An 8,662-nucleotide genomic window follows, 5' to 3' on the forward strand; every position below is an offset into this window, starting at 1 on the left:
AGGTAAATCCGACATAGGAAAGACGAACTCTAAGAACGACATGATCCCCCTTATTTTCTTCAACTACATATTAGGCTTTGGTAAAACACAGATCTGATGCGTAGAGGGCGCTTATTTTTATAGTAAGATTTGCACCTGCGGATTTAAAAGTTAGTTTGTTTTCGCGCTTTCTCATACCAATTGAGTAAAGCTTTTAACGAATAGTGAATAGTTGTATGCATAATATTGTTATACATGCCTGTACCATAAAAGATAAAATTATAGATTAGTGTATAATATCTATGTATATGTATACAGGGTGTTTGTAAATAATTACGAAATATTTTAGAGGATGTCTGCCGAAGTTATTTTGTGTAAAAAGCTCATATAAACGTAGGTCGAAATATGCTTCATTTCGGAGATACAAAGTGTTTAAACTTTAAGTTTTTATTTATTTTTATTAATAATTTCAATGAATTTTAAAGATATTGACTCAAAATTTGAAAACGCTTTGGAGGCATAATTGTGCCCTTTTTTTTGATACTAATATTTCTACTTGAACTAGTGGCGTTCGTGCGAGAATGCGACAACCTTTAAAATAAAATACCATATTTATGTCTCATAGGTTACCTCTAGGATTTATGTTGCATTTTACTGAAACCCTTTGTATACTATAAATTATATAAACTCACTCTTTTGCGTTTGTATATGCATAACTGATTCTGTTTCTTATACCCCTGGAATAGTCATTTTTGTGAAATTATATTCTAATAATTTCTGCTATTCTCATAAATTATAACTCCATTGTTTCGTGGAACGTTATTTGGGATATTACTAAAATAAATATTGATCACGTACCCTGGTTTTAAATTACCGGCACGACATTTCTGACGTAATAAAATTCATTTGACATTGTGTTTTGTGAAACTTTTATTAAATTTAAATTTAATGTCTTCAAAGTTGAGCTTAAGCTCTGGAAAAAAAACTTATTAGACTTTAAATTACTGCGGTATTTTTAAGATTAATTTCCCTGTGTGTACTTCAATTTTTATCCAAGTTAACTAAAAATATAATAATACCTACACTTTTTTTTATTTGTATTATTTATCTGCGACATATATTTGTTTAGATAATANATTATAGATTAGTGTATAATATCTATGTATATGTATACAGGGTGTTTGTAAATAATTACGAAATATTTTAGAGGATGGCTGCCGAAGTTATTTTGTGAAAAAAGCTCATATAAACGTAGTTCGAAATCTGCTTCGTTTCGGAGATATAGTTTAAATTTTAAGTTTTTATTTATTTTTATTAATAATTTCAAAGAATTTTAAAAATATTGACTCGAAATTTGAAAACGCTTTGGAGGCATAAATGTGCATTTTTTTATGATACTAATATTTCTACTTGCACCAATGGCGTTCATGCGAGAATGCGCCAACCTTATTTAATAAAAAAATGGTACGGCACTGACATTTTCCCGTTTTGATATTTTTTTAGAAATCCGCCATCAATTCTGAATGAAATTGGTCTCTTCAATTTTTTTCGTAGAGTGGACCGTGTTTTGAGGAAAAAAATTAAACAGGTATTTTATGGAAGGTTTTGTTAATCTTTTATTTAAATCTTCAAGGAGAAATACACCTTTATCCCTCCAAAGCGATTTTCAAATTTCGAGTCAATATCTTCAAAACTCTGAAATAATTAATAAAAATAAATTAAATTATTATTAATTAAAATTAAAGTTTAAACACTCTGTATCTCGAAAGCAACGCATTTTTCGACCTACGTTTATATGAACTTCTTTTCACAAAATAACTTCAGCAACTACCCCCTAAAATACTTCGCACTTATTTACAAACATCCTGTATAACATTTAATCTGAACCGGATATATTTATTCAAGGTTTACATTGAGCAATATGATTGTACAGACATTTAAGCGGTTTAAGATCCTCAAAATTGCAATATTTATTTTAAAATAAGAGAATACGCAATCCAAACATCTGTTCAAGAAAATATATAATGTAAAAAATTAGGTAGGTATTTACTTCGTAGACACTTTTGATGAACTTTCATGATGAAGTGCGGAATGAAAAGGTATTTATCCTTAAGCAACTAAAAAAGTTTCACCTTAATGATATTGTGGGAAACAACTACTTTGCGGACTAATGCTCCGACAATATTAAATTACATCCGCAGTATCTAGTAATAAGTTATAGACGGACTTTTATATGTTGCAATTATGAAATATTGAAGATCATAATTTTTTTAGATTTTGCTTATTTAAATTTTAAAATCGATCAATTCAAAAACCAGCAATCTAATAAAAGGAGGCTATTTAAAACTCTCAAAACATGCAACACCTACGATGTAGAAATATTGGCAAATATATCCTATTATTTGTTTGAAAATAATTAACTTTAATAAATCTGTACCTTTAAAACAAAATACCATAGTTTCGTAGGTTACCACTAGGATTTATGTTGCATTTTACTGAAACCCTTTGTATACTATAAATTATATAAACTCACTCTTTTGCGTTTGTATATGCATAACTGATTCTGTTTCTTATACCCCTGGAATAGTCATTTTTGTGAAATTATATTCTAATAATTTCTGCTATTCTCATAAATTATAACTCCATTGTTTCGTGGAACGTTATTTGGGATATTACTAAAATAAATATTGATCACGTACCCTGGTTTTAAATTACCGGCACGACATTTCTGACGTAATAAAATTCATTTGACATTGTGTTTTGTGAAACTTTTATTAAATTTAAATTTAATGTCTTCAAAGTTGAGCTTAAGCTCTGGGCAAAAAACTTATTAGACTTTAAATTACTGCGGTATTTTTAAGATTAATGTCCCTGTGTGTACTTCAATTTTTATCCAAGTTAACTAAAAATATAATAATACCTACACTTTTTTTTATTTGTATTATTTATCTGCGACATATATTTGTTTAGATAATATGCTCTAATAATAATTCAAATTCAAAATGAGTAAAAATTTTTAAAAAATTAGTGCAGCAACCGGTAGAATTTGAAAATCTGACAATCCAAATTTTTCGACTTAAAATTTGGCAGATTATGGTTGTTTTTCTTATTCAACTTCTGTAACTAGTTACGTCATATTGTACCAAATTCCCTTTATAATTATTTTACAACAGTTTGCAAACTTTGATAACGTTGCGCAATAATAAAATTACAACTTAAACTGAAAAAAACACTCTTTCTGTTACCCTTTGTAGATTTTTCGATGTTTCTCGAAATTTCCATCATGAAACAAATGTATAAACAAAGCACACCAGGGTGCCTTTCGCTACAATATTTTTGGTGGCAAATCAACAAAAAGTTATGGATTTAATCCTTGGACACCTTGAAGGTCTGATTTGACCATTCTGGATTGTTATTTATGGGAATATTTCAAGCAAAAAGTATATAAAGCTGTTGATTTTAGAAATAATATTTAATCTTTGAATAACAATATAGAGACGGTATTGATAGGATTGTAGGAAGCAGATATTTAACAGGCTATCTGCCTCGACTGACATTGGATTATACCTTCAGTATCTAATAAATTATTACCATCATTCATCAAGAGAGTCACTGAATAGACCGAATTCAAACTATTTAGTGCTCGCCAGAATACCATCGGTGACACGACCGACCATCGATTTAACTGTTTGGAGTGTATGTGTGAGGTATAACCTATACCTAATGCAAATGTCATATACCATTAGATGTTATATCCCACCCATACTCGAAACATGTTAATAGATAGACATCTAAATAGCTAAATTGCAAATTAGTTACATATAGAAAATCAATGTTTCAAATTAAAATTAATATATGCAAAAATAACGCGAAAATAAAAAAATATATTGTATTCCATTTAAAAAATTATTAAAAATGATATATTTAATTTATCCTACCCTCTAATGTCCATATACAAAATTAAAGAAATTGGGACAACTTTGCAGATAATTTGATTATTATATGGACACATCATTGATCATTTAACAAAGTAAAATTTTTAACTAGACGTTTCTGATAATATGAGATAAAACTTAAACAAATATGGTATTGTTCCCAAGATGATTCATGTAGGATTGGCCACGTTCTCCATGATTATACATCATTGAAATTTTTACAAATAACTGCCCTCCTAGAAAACAAAATTGACCTGTTATAACGCTTGGCCGTGTTTAGTCAGATATTACAGATGAGCATTCTAGTGCTAGATAAATTTTCTGTTCTTACATATTCTTTGAAATTAAGGCTATTTTATGAAATCCGCATTATATTGTTTTTGCTAATCGTTTTGAAGGTTTTCGCTGCAGACTGAGTAATCATTAATCAAAACTTTGTCTAGATAGCTTCGAATATCTGCAGTGTAGAAGGAATATAAATACATCCTAACAAAATTAGCACGTAAACTTTTTAACTGGTTGCAGCAGATCACTTTCCTTATTTACTTTGAATTCAGAACTATCTAACCACCTCGATCGAGTAAACTGTCACTCAGATCAATATGTAACTAAATAATATTGGTATTCTTCTTGAGGTTCCATATTTATTATTATTTTTAACTACTCGAATCAAACTGTACTCCCATAATTTCTGAATAATATGTTTTTTTGATTCACTATCTTTATTAATGACCGAGTCACAAGTACAGTTAAGTAACTTAAATGTACTAGTATTTTGTGTGATTTCGTGTATGGTGTCGTTATAAGAAGTATTGATCCATTTTGTTTTTATTTTTTGTCATTACCTTTGTCCTCTATTTTTGTCACTGATTTTTATTATTTTTAAATTTTTACAAGTTGGTGCAAAAAACACAACAGGAAATATAGGTATACGAAATACGGGTGGGGATCTCAAAAACGAATCTCTGTACCTATGTAGTTTTTTTATATATTCAAAACATATATTACATTTAAATAAACAAAGATGTTTACCATATATAGCAAATCTCTAGCTACTTCAATTCTAGAGAGTGATATAAAAAATAGTCATTGCCCATATTCAATGTTGTCAAATTGATTGGTCAAGCAAATTAATAAAGTTAAAGAATAACTTAACTAGCTTTGATTAATCGCATTAATCTTTTAATTAATTCGCCATTTTCTCAATGACAGTTGTTCACAACGATTTACCTTTAATTTCATACAAGCACGACAAGAATGTAATTTTAAATTCTTATTTTGTACAAGCGAGAATAAAATATTTAGATGCCTTTGTCCTAGCCTGTGAGATCTCGACTTAACGTATTCATTGCACCAAAAGAAAATTATATATTAATTTATGCATAAAGTCAAATTCTTATATTTTGTAGTAAATTCATCAAAGGCAGTATCAGGTGCTTTAACAGTATATATGAACCATCATTATCTTTTTCGAATTCGCTGACACAGTGGCCGACAAAAAGTACACATCATATGGACAAAAAATATTTTTAGGAAGAACATAATTGTATTTACTTTTATACAGGACTTTTTAAAAAGATAAATACGAAAAAAATGGAAACTAATAAGCTCAATCGGTTTGCTCGTAAGGAAAATCAATCTCAATTATTTGAGCATCATAATTCTTTTTTGATGGATGTTGGTAGGTTTTATTTTAATGACATAAGCAATGTCGTTAAAAAAACTGTTTCCTGGAAATTCGTTACTCTTTATTGATAGCCAGCCAGTTCATTTTGTGACCGCGCTGTTGATAAAAAAAGGAGCGGCGGGAGGGCCCCATCACAGAAGAGCTACGATCAAATAATTGAGATTAATCTACAGGTAAGTCAATCGAATCTTACAAATTATTCGCATCTCCGTTCTTCTATGATGAATAAAATATTAGTAAATATTTGCGAAATAAGAAAAAATAGGTAGTCTTTCCGATATCAATTCAAGAACCAACATATTGATAGTATGTACCAGGTTCGGTCGCTGACACAGCAACTCGGCATTGAAATATTTGAAAAACTTGTTCCCATATTTATTTAGCCATACCCATATACATGTCTGGCCGAACTAAACGTGCAGGTGGTAGAAATGTATACGACCAGTTGAAGAATGCGAGCGCGGGCAAAGGAAAACAAAGACAGTTGCATTGGGCTACTAGGCATTAAATCACAGCAGTTGATAAATTGCCCAGCAGTGCAGTGCAGCAATGCGGAATTTGGTGTGATTCAGATAATTTTAATTTATTATAGGCACCTTCTATCAATCATTCATATTACAATTGCGAAAGGGAGAAATAAGATGGATATTTTGTTTACTAATATTATCACAACAAGGCATTTTGGAGACCTTTTGAAACGGAACAAAACGAAATGTACCACCAATATAATAAAATTGTTTGAGGACATAAATAATTAAAATATGTTGTTGGCCAACTGAACATATAATAGAAATTTTCTACACATTATATACAAATTATTATAATTTTTTACCTCTAGCAGAAAACTTTTTTAGGGACGCCTAGGAAACTCGTTAAATTTGATTGCTCGGTTTTTTTATACACGTTCAACTGACTTCGGAAAGACTATACTAAGTATTATGGCAATCAGTAAGATTAGTGTTTTCTTCTTCAACTTATTGTTTTCGCGTTTAATATAAATTTAAACCAGGTTGTTTCATATTTCTTTTTCTTCGTTTTTTATTATGATTTTCATTCATTCATTCATTCATTCATTTTCGTTCCGGCTTATTTTAAAATAAAAACAAAATACTAGAAAAGGACCATTATTTATTACATTTACATTTATATTTTCTCTTCAGTTACCATTTTGATACAGTTTTTATATATTTTCAAAATTATTTGTACTCTACCTGTAGTGTAGCTAGATTAGATACTACAAAATTTTCAATTTTAACATATACTTTTCACAAAAGAGAAAAAGACACCAGATTAGAATTCCAAGTCCTGTAATACTTTGGGTTAGGTAGGTTTTATACATCTTGTAACGTACTTTCTACTTTACTGGGTTTTGATTTTTGGTGGTGACGGTTCGGTTCAGACGTTACTTGTGGCCGCCCCCGGTGTACTACCAACTCTAAACGGAATCTTAATTCGCAATTGCGAATTCTAATTTACTAGATTTATTGACATCACTGACGTCCCTATTTGGACGCCTAATTTTATGACGACCCTTGACTACTCCGGATTAAATCTTTTTGTTCGGATTGTCTCGGGCGCCAGTTTCCCTATCTTTTACGTGGGGGAAACTCCACGTGAACCCTACCCTCGGTTTAGAGTAAGTACTCGGGATAGCTGCAGTGAAGAAAGTTTAAATCCAGGGGTCTGTTATTTCTTACTTTTAATCAAAGTTCTCTGAGTGTAGTGTTATTTTACTTTTAAAATAAACGGACTTATCAGTGAAGGTCACAAAAAGATAAGAAGACCCTTTTTTTACTGATCGGAATTTTATCAACTTTGTCGGTGTTAAAAATAAATACTAACTGGAAATATATTTACTAGATTTATTTTATATTAATAAGGCCTACGGAAATTGAAACATACAAACAAAAGTAAAATAGATTCTTATTACAATTAATATAACTAACAGAAATATACAAATAATTTACAAGCGGTGTAATCAAAATAAAATGGGTTAGAGCAATTATTATTTACGACAGATTTAAAATGCCGATGCGGTTTTTTCGGTGCTGTAAATAAATACAAATTTAGCACATACTCAAATATCAGTACTCAAAATCGATACGGTAGAAAAGCGGAGTATTTGACGTTTAGTTTATTTAATAACCAACCTAATACTTTAAGAAACGGTACGCCAGAATAATATTCGGTTTTAAATTTCGGTCGGAGCTAGAAAGGGAAGAATAAATAAGGTTAATAAATTAGAGTAATAAATAATCAATAAAATAAGTCGTTCCCAGTTGGCTCTGAAACAGAGAAAAATGATTACGGGTCACCCTAATTCTATCTATAGATATTGGTGGCGGTTTCTAGCAAAGCGATGGAAATTAAGCGAAGGTGCGACCAGCCAGGAGAAAAAGCCAAGCAAAGCTGTTTAAAACAGGCACAAATAAGCAAACGGTCGTCAGGAAAATGAATTATGTTGGTGAACAGGAGGCAAAGTCTGGGCGAGATGCGAGTTCAAGTGCGGGGCGGCCGACAGATTTCTCCCAGAAGCGGTGGAGCACCCAGCCAAACTTCGAGGGTCTATCCGTCGCTGCACAGCCGACACACAACGTCTTCTACTGGCGGTGGAGCACCCAGCCGAACCAGCAGTTTCAGTAAAGGGGCGCACAGCGTTTGTCGAACGACGGCGGTGGAGCACCCAGCCAAACCGTCGCCGATAACGCTGCTGCCGTACGAGCCTGCACTCAACGTCTTCCGCTGGCGGTGGAGCACCCAGCCAAACCAGCAGTTCGGTCGATGTGACGGACAACGTTCGTTGAACGAGGGCGGTGGAGCACCCAGCCAAACCCTCGCCGACAACGCTGTGGTCGTACTGTCTTGCCAGAGTTCAAAAACGGCCAGACTTATACCATAGCAGGACAAGTAAATATAGGAAAATACAATTTGCTTACTTATTCCGGACGGTTGCTTCTGGCGGCTAACTCCTTGGGTCGGATGGCGGTCTCAGGTCGGTCTTCAGGTTCTCGGGGTGGTCCTCGGGCTGGTACTGGAGCTCTTCGAGTTCTGGCAGCGAACT

The sequence above is a fragment of the Anoplophora glabripennis genome, unplaced genomic scaffold, assembly GCF_000390285.2.
Source record: "Anoplophora glabripennis isolate ALB-LARVAE unplaced genomic scaffold, Agla_2.0 scaffold456, whole genome shotgun sequence".
Lineage (NCBI taxonomy): Eukaryota > Metazoa > Arthropoda > Insecta > Coleoptera > Cerambycidae > Anoplophora > Anoplophora glabripennis.